The following is a 10,618-nucleotide window of genomic DNA, read 5'->3' as shown; positions in this document are numbered from 1 at the left end:
ACCACTAAATTCCTGTGGGCGACTAGCCATGAACGTTTTGTGGGAGCATCCCACCTGATTGTTGTTCGCATTAGCATTTGCATTTTCATTCGCTTCCATAGTAGCAGCTATCCCTTCAGTAACAAGACGTTGGATACGGGCTTCGTTGGACTCTCTAGGAGGCATGATCTTCAAAACAGAATAACACAACCGTTAGTACTAAGAATAATACCAGTGTTATAAAGGAATAGATCGAACACGAAAAGATTAACCATTAAAATAATAGTCAGTAACCACTATGAGTAATAACATGACAGTTATGAATGTTATAGAAATAACCACCACATGCATACATATTTTATGATAACATCATACAACATACATAGCACCTAACATACATGCTCTACATTACGCATAATATAACATGCCAAGAGTCACAACATCAGAAATAAAATGTGATAATGATAAAAGATGTCATAAAAATAACCATCCATACATAATGAAAAACATCCCATAACAAAATCTTAATAAAATCCTCGACAAAACGCCGTACATAACCCAAAAATGTATGTATGAAAGGACATTAAGTTTTATGAAATAAGTAATCAATCATGAATCATCATATCACATCTGCTTAGAGCGGGTGTGATAAGCTGGGCCAGCATGAGTCTCAACAGAAGGCTCATACTTCCGCAACTTTCCTTTCACTTCTTCCAACTCTTCCTTCAAACCACGAACTGTGCTCTCTAAAGCCTCGAACCTAGCGTCAAATTCACAGTTACGCTTACGACTCTCGATCCCAACATTGTTCTTGAAGCTAACAAACGAATCCATGCTAGCTCGTATCTGGTCCATCATCTTGTTATGTGGCAAAGTACGCATACAATCACTAAGAGCATTAATACGCGTCACTTCATTGTAAGCCCTGTTCATATGGGTAAGGGTGGAAAAGTAGTAGTGAACAGGATCATCGATCTCCGGTTGATCAGCACGGCCTCTGGCAGCAGCCGGAGGAGCAGGAGCAGCAACTGAGTTATCACTCGAAGTCGACATCTGCAAACAGTAAAACCGCAAACCACATACCAAAAGATATAAATGCTAATGATATAACACATCCGAAATGAAATGCATAATAATGCTATAGCAAAAGGGTCGGGCTGTAGACTAGACTCTAATGCACCCTAAGAACCAAGGGTTGACCACATTAAGACCGCCTTGTTCCCTACCACCAGAGCTCTGATACCAACTGTGATGGCACCGTCAAAACACTTAACGGCTCCGTCACTTGGTCCCACAGCTTGATCGAACTTAAATGAATTTAACAAACGACATTGCATTCTTTTATATCAAAAGTTTCCCAAAAAGAAAAGCATACCAAAATATGTAGTTTAAAAGTAACCCAACATATTAATATTCCAAAGTTGACACAAAAACATTGTCAACATCCCACAAGTATTAATTATTCAAAAAAACGAATGCAAGCCAAAGTTTCATAAATTGTTTCATAAAAATCTGCCCAAATGCATGCAGACTCTTCTAAACACAGCGGAAGCATCACATAAACTCAAGTACCTGTGAAAACATGCGAGTAAACTGTCAACACAAAGGTTGAGTGAATTATAGGTTTTAATAATTGAATAAACTTTAGACCACAAGATTTAAAAATGTTAGAAAACATTAAACATTATTCCATTATCAATGAGCCACCTGGTAACCACTTAACCCTTTATTTACCCTTGCCAATCACAATATAAATATACACTGGACAGTGTATCTACAACAAAATACGAAGTACTAAACATTCCGATTATAAATTGCTAGCGCGACTAGCTCGAAATGGGGTTGTCAAACCCGATAGATCTATCCCTAGGATTCGCGTTCACCGGTAGAAACCAATGATTACAGTTACCAGCCTAGGGAATATTTTTGTCCAACTCACAATGAATAATTTAAATTTAATTGTCACTTGTGTCTAAACGTGAAATAAAATGCATGTAATCACATCCCAAAAATATACTTTGAAAACTATGTAAAAACGGGACTATAACTCACCTTAATAGTAATGAAGTAACCAACACAATTAAACGAACAGGAAATGTAGTACAGTGATCCGGAATGATCACAACGCCGACCTATAAATAAAGCAGGTCGATATAAATAACTAACTTAGGTCAAGTCTTAGTATGATAGCTATTGTACATGTTGCAAGTAGTCATAGAACAATACTCAATATGCATCGGTTTGATTAGAACACCTTACGGACACATACTTTCTATTTTTAGAAAGTTTCTATTTTTAGCAGGTTTCCATTTTTGGAAAGTTTCTATTTTTGAAAAGTTTCTATTTTTGGAAAGTTTCTATTTTTGGAAAGTTTCTATTTTTGGAAAGTTTCTATTTTTGGAAAGTTTATAAGTTAGGAAAGTTTCCTTAATTAGAAAGTCAACAAAAGTCAACTGAAAGTCAAAGTCAACTGAAAGTCAACTCAAAAGTCAACCTTAGTCAAACCTGGTCAACGTAAATTTTAAAAGTATAATTTATAGTAATAATATAACTTATAACGGTTATTAAAGTTAAATATGTCTAATTATGTCATAACATAAGTTTAATTAAATTAAAATGAATTATTAAAGTTTATATAAGTTTAAATGATATAATTAATATTACATAAGTATTTAATTAATTAATTAAATATTAGTCATAATGTAAGTATTATTAATTAATAGTAAATTTTAAATCATATCATAAGTATTATTAATTAATAATGAATTATTAATCATATCATAAGTTTCTAATTATAATTATTAAATCATAAGTATTTAATAATTAAATTATAATTAAATAATAACTAAGCCTTATAATAATTAAATAATTAATTAATCCTTATTATAAGTCTTATTATAATAATCTCATAATATAAGTTTAATACTTATCATAAGTATTTATCCATTAATAATGAAGTATTATTAATCATATGTTTAATTAAAAGTTAATTAAATCATAAATATTAATTAAATGATATAATAAATATATATCATAAGTTGTAAATAATAATAATTACTTTTTTTTTATCATAAGTAATTAAATTATAATGAAATCCATTATTTATATCCTAAGTTTAATAATTAATCAAAAGTTTTAAATCAAAAGTTCATCGGGTCGTATCCTGAGCCCCGGGTGTCGGTTTTCGGCGAGCCTTACATATATCTCCGCCTAAGTAAACCACCCGACACTTTGGTACACTCAAGAACACCTCAAGAACAGTCCACAAGTGGTGTTATACAGCCAATACACCACTTGGACTTCAATTCAATCAAAAACGTGTTTTGGACGTAACGGGTGATTCGTGGCTCGGATTGAGATGACCCGAACATGAAAGTTCGCCCCACCATCAGTCCTAACACACTAACACACCCTAAAGTAACCAAATATGGTCACAAAGTCGGACCAAACCTGGTTCATACCAAAATCACATTCAATCTTAACAAAATACCACTTTGATCATAACTAGGGTTCCGGGAATCGAAACGACATGAATCCGGTGTCTAAAATTAATGTATTGATGAGAGGAACTCATTTATATACTTTATTTTAACTTTTATATCAGTTACAATGTCATAAACACACAAAAAAGCTGCTGTCCAAATTATATCAAACCGAAAACATATGTAAACGAGCAATTCTACGCATACAATCAACATTACAACAACTAATAATCATCATACTATTAATAAATCATCAAAATAGAGAAAAGTAAGGAAAAATTAAAAGTGCTAGGGTTAGGGTTTATACCCTAATCAAGAAACGAGAAGTATAATCGCGTAGAGAACGGAACGAGGAACGCGTTGATGTATAACAATCCTTGATCCAAGCTATGAAAATTGATGAAGATGATGATGTTATGGTGATGGTTGGTGATGGCAAAGAGGGAGAGGAGAGGGAGAGAGCACCAAAAATAGAAAATTAGGTTTAATAAAAAGTGGGATGGAAATAATACTCCAAAAATAAAAATCAAGGGAGTTTTACTCCCCTCCCTTGGTGTCTCGGCTGAATGAGGGGTCATGGGGTGGGCCCCATGGCCCAATCTTGCTAAATGTGTAAAAGCTTGTGGCCCGAAAGCCCGAACGAGTCCCGAAACGCGAAAACGCACATACGCGATTAAAAATTCGGAAAGATAACAAACGCGCGAAAAAAAATAAATATAAATACACTATATAATTATATGACCTTAAAATATCATATTTAAAATAAATAGGGTTTAAATATCCCAAAAACACGACCGTTGGTTTGAAAACCGAAAAGATTCGCCGGATAGAAATCCGCGATTCGTATAAACGTACGATTTAAAATATGAATACGTATATTCACATAAAACATAATAATTAATATATTATTACTAAAATAATAATATAGGTCATGAAATGACGTAACCCAATTAACAGTTAACGGTAGTTAAATAATTAACGGTAAAAGATAACGGAAAAAGTAGGGTCGTGACATTTGGTGTGAGACGGATCAGAGGTAAACCCTCCTTTGTTATCAGTAAAACTTAAAATTAACTATATATTTTGTGAGCATAATTAATGCCCTGATTTGAGAGTAAACTATATCATAAAAGCAATGTGTCTATTGGTACCGGTAGTAAGCAGGTATATACATGCTCATCAAATTTAAGTTACATCATCATACGTATATACCTATCTAATTTAAGTTATCTGATGTGGTGTTGCAGGTGCATCCACGTAACAATGGAGATTCAGGAATGCAACACCAAAAAAAGAGAGAACAATTGTATAGTAAGCTGCTTTCAATGGAACATCTCCTACCCAACAGATCATGTGTACAAGCTGCGTATACTAGATGGATGTACGAGAAGATCCTACCAATGGTTTCACTCTTAAAGCAAATCTAGGAGTTTTTGGCCTACCCGAAGAGTGCGTAAGTACGATTGGTGCTGATGACATCATCACACTTTGGACAAGGGGTTGCCTGGACTGCAACATCATTTTTTCCTTCGTGCTGTAAGTGTATTTAACAATTCATATGCACGTTTGACTATAGTTTTCAGGTTTTGAGCTGACATGTTAATTTTTTTAATTTTTTCCCGCATATTAGGGGTCTAGACAAACTTATGAAAGTAGCTTTTACCGAACCATATGGGTTAATGAACCCTTATTATATATGTGGAACATTTATCACCTCAGACAAAAATTTTGTAATCAAGTACTTGAGGAACGCCTTCAACTCTACTCAACAGTCTTTCTTCGCACCATATAATTAGAAGTATGTAATCATTCCTTATATATTATTGCTTACAAAAATTTTATCATCTGACGAGTGTATTTTAATTTGCCAGTGGCCATTGGGTGTTGGTTTTTATATCTCACAATGAGTACAAAGGAATTATACTTGATTCAGTTAATAGGACTCATAAGAAGACGAAAGATGATTATCTGATCACAGACTGCATAACGCAGTAAGAATTATTTCTAAAATTAATAATAGTTGTTACATTTACATTTACATTTACATTTACACATGTAATAATAGTTATTGATTTAGAATTATTTCTAAATCTTGATTACATTTACATTATGTCACATTACACAATATCATTTGGTCATTTATTTGTCTAATTTTGAATAGGGCTTGGGGTCCTTTGCAATGGAATGTAGTTAAGGTTAGTCATCCTAGCTGTCTACAAACAGTCCTCCAAGTTGTTCATCCATGTTTTCATGTTCATTACATGTTACATGTTAAATTAATACATGTGTATAAACGTGTGGTTATAATGCAGTGCAATCAACAACCCGGCAGTTGGGAGTGTGGATATTATGTGCTCAATTGGATGCATTCGATCGTACATAGTCGTATAAAAAAGGAAGTTATTAATATTGACGAAGTAAGTGTAGTGACCCGAACTTTTCCATGTTTATATATATTAATTGAGATTGATGTTTACATGATTAAATGTTTCCAACATGTTAAGCAATCAAACTTGTTAAGACTTGATTAATTGAAATAGGTTTCATATAGACAATTGACCACCCAAGTTGACCGGTGATTCACGAACGTTAAAACTTGTAAAAAAACTATATGATGACATATATATGGTTATATATATAGTTAACATGATATTATGATAAGTAAACATATCATTAATTATATTAACAATGAACTACATATGTAAAAACAAGACTACTAACTTAATGATTTTGAAACGAGACATATATGTAACGTTTATCGTTGTAACGACATTTAATGTATATATATCATATTAAGAGATATTCGTACATCATAATATCATGATAATATAATAATTTAAAATCTCTTTTGTTATTATAAACATTGGGTTAACAACATTTAACAAGATCGTTAACCTAAAGGTTTCAAAACAACACTTACATGTAACGACTAACGATGACTTAACGACTCAGTTAAAATGTATATACATGTAGTGTTTTAATATGTATTTATACACTTTTGAAAGACTTCAATACACTTATCAAAATACTTCTACTTAACAAAAATGCTTACAATTACATTCTCGTTCAGTTTCATCAACAATTCTACTCGTATGCACCCGTATTCGTACTCGTACAATACACAGCTTTTAGATGTATGTACTATTGGTATATACACTCCAATGATCAGCTCTTAGCAGCCCATGTGAGTCACCTAACACATGTGGGAACCATCATTTGGCAACTAGCATGAAATATCTCATAAGATTACAAAAATATGAGTAATCATTCATGACTTATTTACATGAAAACAAAATTACATATCCTTTATATCTAATCCATACACCAACGACCAAAAACACCTACAAACACTTTCATTCTTCAATTTTATTCATCTAATTGAACTCTCTCAAGTTCTATCTTCAAGTTCTAAGTGTTCTTCATAAATTCCAAAAGTTCTAGTTTCATAAAATCAAGAATACTTTCAAGTTTGCTAGCTCACTTCCAATCTTGTAAGGTGATCATCCAACCTCAAGAAATCTTTGTTTCTTACAGTAGGTTATCATTCTAATACAAGGTAATAATCATATTCAAACTTTGGTTCAATTTCTATAACTATAACAATCTTATTTCAAGTGATGATCTTACTTGAACTTGTTTTCGTGTCATGATTTTGCTTCAAGAACTTTGAGCCATCCAAGGATCCATTGAAGCTAGATCCATTTTTCTCTTTTCCAGTAGGTTCATCCAAGGAACTTAAGGTAGTAATGATGTTCATAACATCATTCGATTCATACATATAAAGCTATCTTATTCGAAGGTTTAAACTTGTAATCACTAGAACATAGTTTAGTTAATTCTAAACTTGTTCGCAAACAAAAGTTAATCCTTCTAACTTGACTTTTAAAATCAACTAAAAACATGTTCTATATCTATATGATATGCTAACTTAATGATTTAAAACCTGGAAACACGAAAAACACCGTAAAACCGGATTTACGCCGTCGTAGTAACACCGCGGGCTGTTTTGGGTTAGTTAATTAAAAACTATGATAAACTTTGATTTAAAAGTTGTTATTCTGAGAAAATGATTTTTATTATGAACATGAAACTATATCCAAAAATTATGGTTAAACTCAAAGTGGAAGTATGTTTTCTAAAATGGTCATCTAGACGTCGTTCTTTCGACTGAAATGACTACCTTTACAAAAACGACTTGTAACTTATTTTTCCGACTAGAAACCTATATTTTTTTTGTTTAGATTCATAAAATAGAGTTCAATATGAAACCATAGCAATTTGATTCACTCAAAACGGATTTAAAATGAAGAAGTTATGGGTAAAACAAGATTGGATAATTTTTCTCATTTTAGCTACGTGAAAATTGGTAACAAATCTATTCCAACCATAACTTAATCAACTTGTATTATATATTATGTAATCTTGAGATACCATAGACACGTATACAATGTTTCGACCTATCATGTCGACACATCTATATATATTTCGGAACAACCATAGACACTCTATATGTGAATGTTGGAGTTAGCTATACAGGGTTGAGGTTGATTCCAAAATATATATAGTTTGAGTTGTGATCAATACTGAGATACGTATACACTGGGTCGTGGATTGATTCAAGATAATATTTATCGATTTATTTCTGTACATCTAACTGTGGACAACTAGTTGTAGGTTACTAACGAGGACAGCTGACTTAATAAACTTAAAACATCAAAATATATTAAAAGTGTTGTAAATATATTTTGAACATACTTTGATATATATGTATATATTGTTATAGGTTCGTGAATCAACCAGTGGCCAAGTCTTACTTCCCGACGAAGTAAAAATCTGTGAAAGTGAGTTATAGTCCCACTTTTAAAATCTAATATTTTTGGGATGAGAATACATGCAGGTTTTATAAATGATTTACAAAATAGGCACAAGTACGTGAAACTACATTCTATGGTTGAATTATCGAAATCGAATATGCCCCTTTTTATTAAGTCTGCCTAATTGACGCGAATCCTAAAGATAGATCTATTGGGCCTAACAAACCCCATCCAAAGTACCGGATGCTTTAGTACTTCGAAATTTATATCATATCCGAAGGGTGTCCCGGAATGATGGGGATATTCTTATATATGCATCTTGTTATTGTCGGTTACCAGGTGTTCACCATATGAATGATTTTTATCTCTATGTATGGGATGTGTATTGAAATATGAAATCTTGTGGTCTATTGTTACGATTTGATATATATAGGTTAAACCTATAACTCACCAACATTTTTGTTGACGTTTTAAGCATGTTTATTCTCAGGTGATTATTAAGAGCTTCCGCTGTCGCATACTTAAATAAGGACAAGATTTGGAGTCCATGCTTGTATGATATTGTGTAAAAACTGCATTCAAGAAACTTATTTTGTTGTAACATATTTGTATTGTAAACCATTATGTAATGGTCGTGTGTAAACAGGATATATTAGATTATCATTATTTGATAATCTACGTAAAGCTTTTTAAACCTTTATTGATGAAATAAAGGTTATGGTTTGTTTAAAAATGAATGCAGTCTTTGAAAAACGTCTCATATAGAGGTCAAAACCTCGCAACGAAATCAATTAATATGGAACGTTTTTAATCAATAAGAACGGGACATTTCAGTAAGTATTTTAAGTTATGAATTATTAAATTTTATCTTTAGGTATATGTTACAAAAAGCTTATATTATATATGTATATATGTATATATGTATATTTATATACATTTATAAAATTTACAGCTATCATGGAATGAACCCTAAACCCTAAACCCTAAACCCTAAATTCTAAACTGTTCGTGTTAAAAACTCAATCTAAATCTTAAATCTAAACCCTAAACCCTAAATTTCTAAACCCTAATATCTAAACCCTATAAACCCTAATATCTAAACCCTAATATCTAAACCCCAATAGCTAAAACCTCAAAATACGCTCGAAAAACACGATAATTGTTATATATTATTTCTTCGAGCGTTTTCCCGCCAAAATAAAAACATTTATCACAAAATGTCTCTACTAAATGTTCATATTTTCATCTCATCTATAATGTTTGTGAACAATGTATTTTCAAAAAACGAAAAAAAAAAGTTATTGCTTCCCCCCGCTTCCCCCCGAATGGTTACTTCCCTCTTGATCCTACCACTATATATATATATATATATATATATATATATATATATATATATATATATATATATATATATATATATATATATATATATATCTTGATCCTACCACTATATATATATATATATATATATATATATATATATATATATATATATATATATATATAGGATCAAGAGGGAAGTAACCAATCGGGGGGAAGCGGAGGGAAGCAAAAACTTTTTTTTTTTCATTTTTTGAAAAAACTTTGTTCACGAACATTATAGATGGGATGAAAATATGAACATTTAATAAAGACATTTTGTGATAAATGTTTTTATTTTGGCTGAAAAACGCTCGAAGATATAATATATAACAATTATCGTGTTTTTTGAGCGTATGTTGAGGTTTTCGATATTAGGGTTTAGACATTAGGGTTTATAGGGTTTAGATATTAGGGTTTAGAAATTTAGGATTTAGGGTTTAGATTTAGGATTTAGATTGAATTTTTAACACGAACGGTTTAGAGTTTAGAGTTTAGGGTTTGGTGTTTTGGGTTTATTCCATAAACCCAAAACACCAAACCCAAAACCCTAAACCTTAAACCCTAAACTCTAAATCGGGCTAAATTTTACTTCACAAAACATGAAGAAAAAAAAAACGTTCACATTCTTCACGAATAATATTATCTTGAATGTTATTTTTGTCGATCGTTTTCCCGTCTAAATAATAACATTCATCACGAAGTGTCTTTTCTAAATGTTCATATTTTCGTGTGATCTTGATGCCGTAAAAAAAATTCCAAAAAACGAAAAAACAAATTTTTTGCTTCCCCCCGCTTGGTTACTTCCCCATTAATCCTGTCCATATATATATATATACGGATATAATCAAGAGTGAAGTGATTTTTAGGGGGGAAGGGGGAAGCTCATGATCCCACCCTTGATTTTTGATCCAACAGTCCGTAATATTCCACCTCCTCTTCTTGTTCCAGCTTCCTGACCGTATCCTTTATTTGTATTGAAAG

Source organism: Rutidosis leptorrhynchoides, chromosome 8 (genome assembly GCF_046630445.1).
Source record: "Rutidosis leptorrhynchoides isolate AG116_Rl617_1_P2 chromosome 8, CSIRO_AGI_Rlap_v1, whole genome shotgun sequence".
NCBI classification, from domain to species: Eukaryota; Viridiplantae; Streptophyta; class Magnoliopsida; order Asterales; family Asteraceae; genus Rutidosis; species Rutidosis leptorrhynchoides.
Note: the sequence above shows the minus strand (reverse complement) of the source record.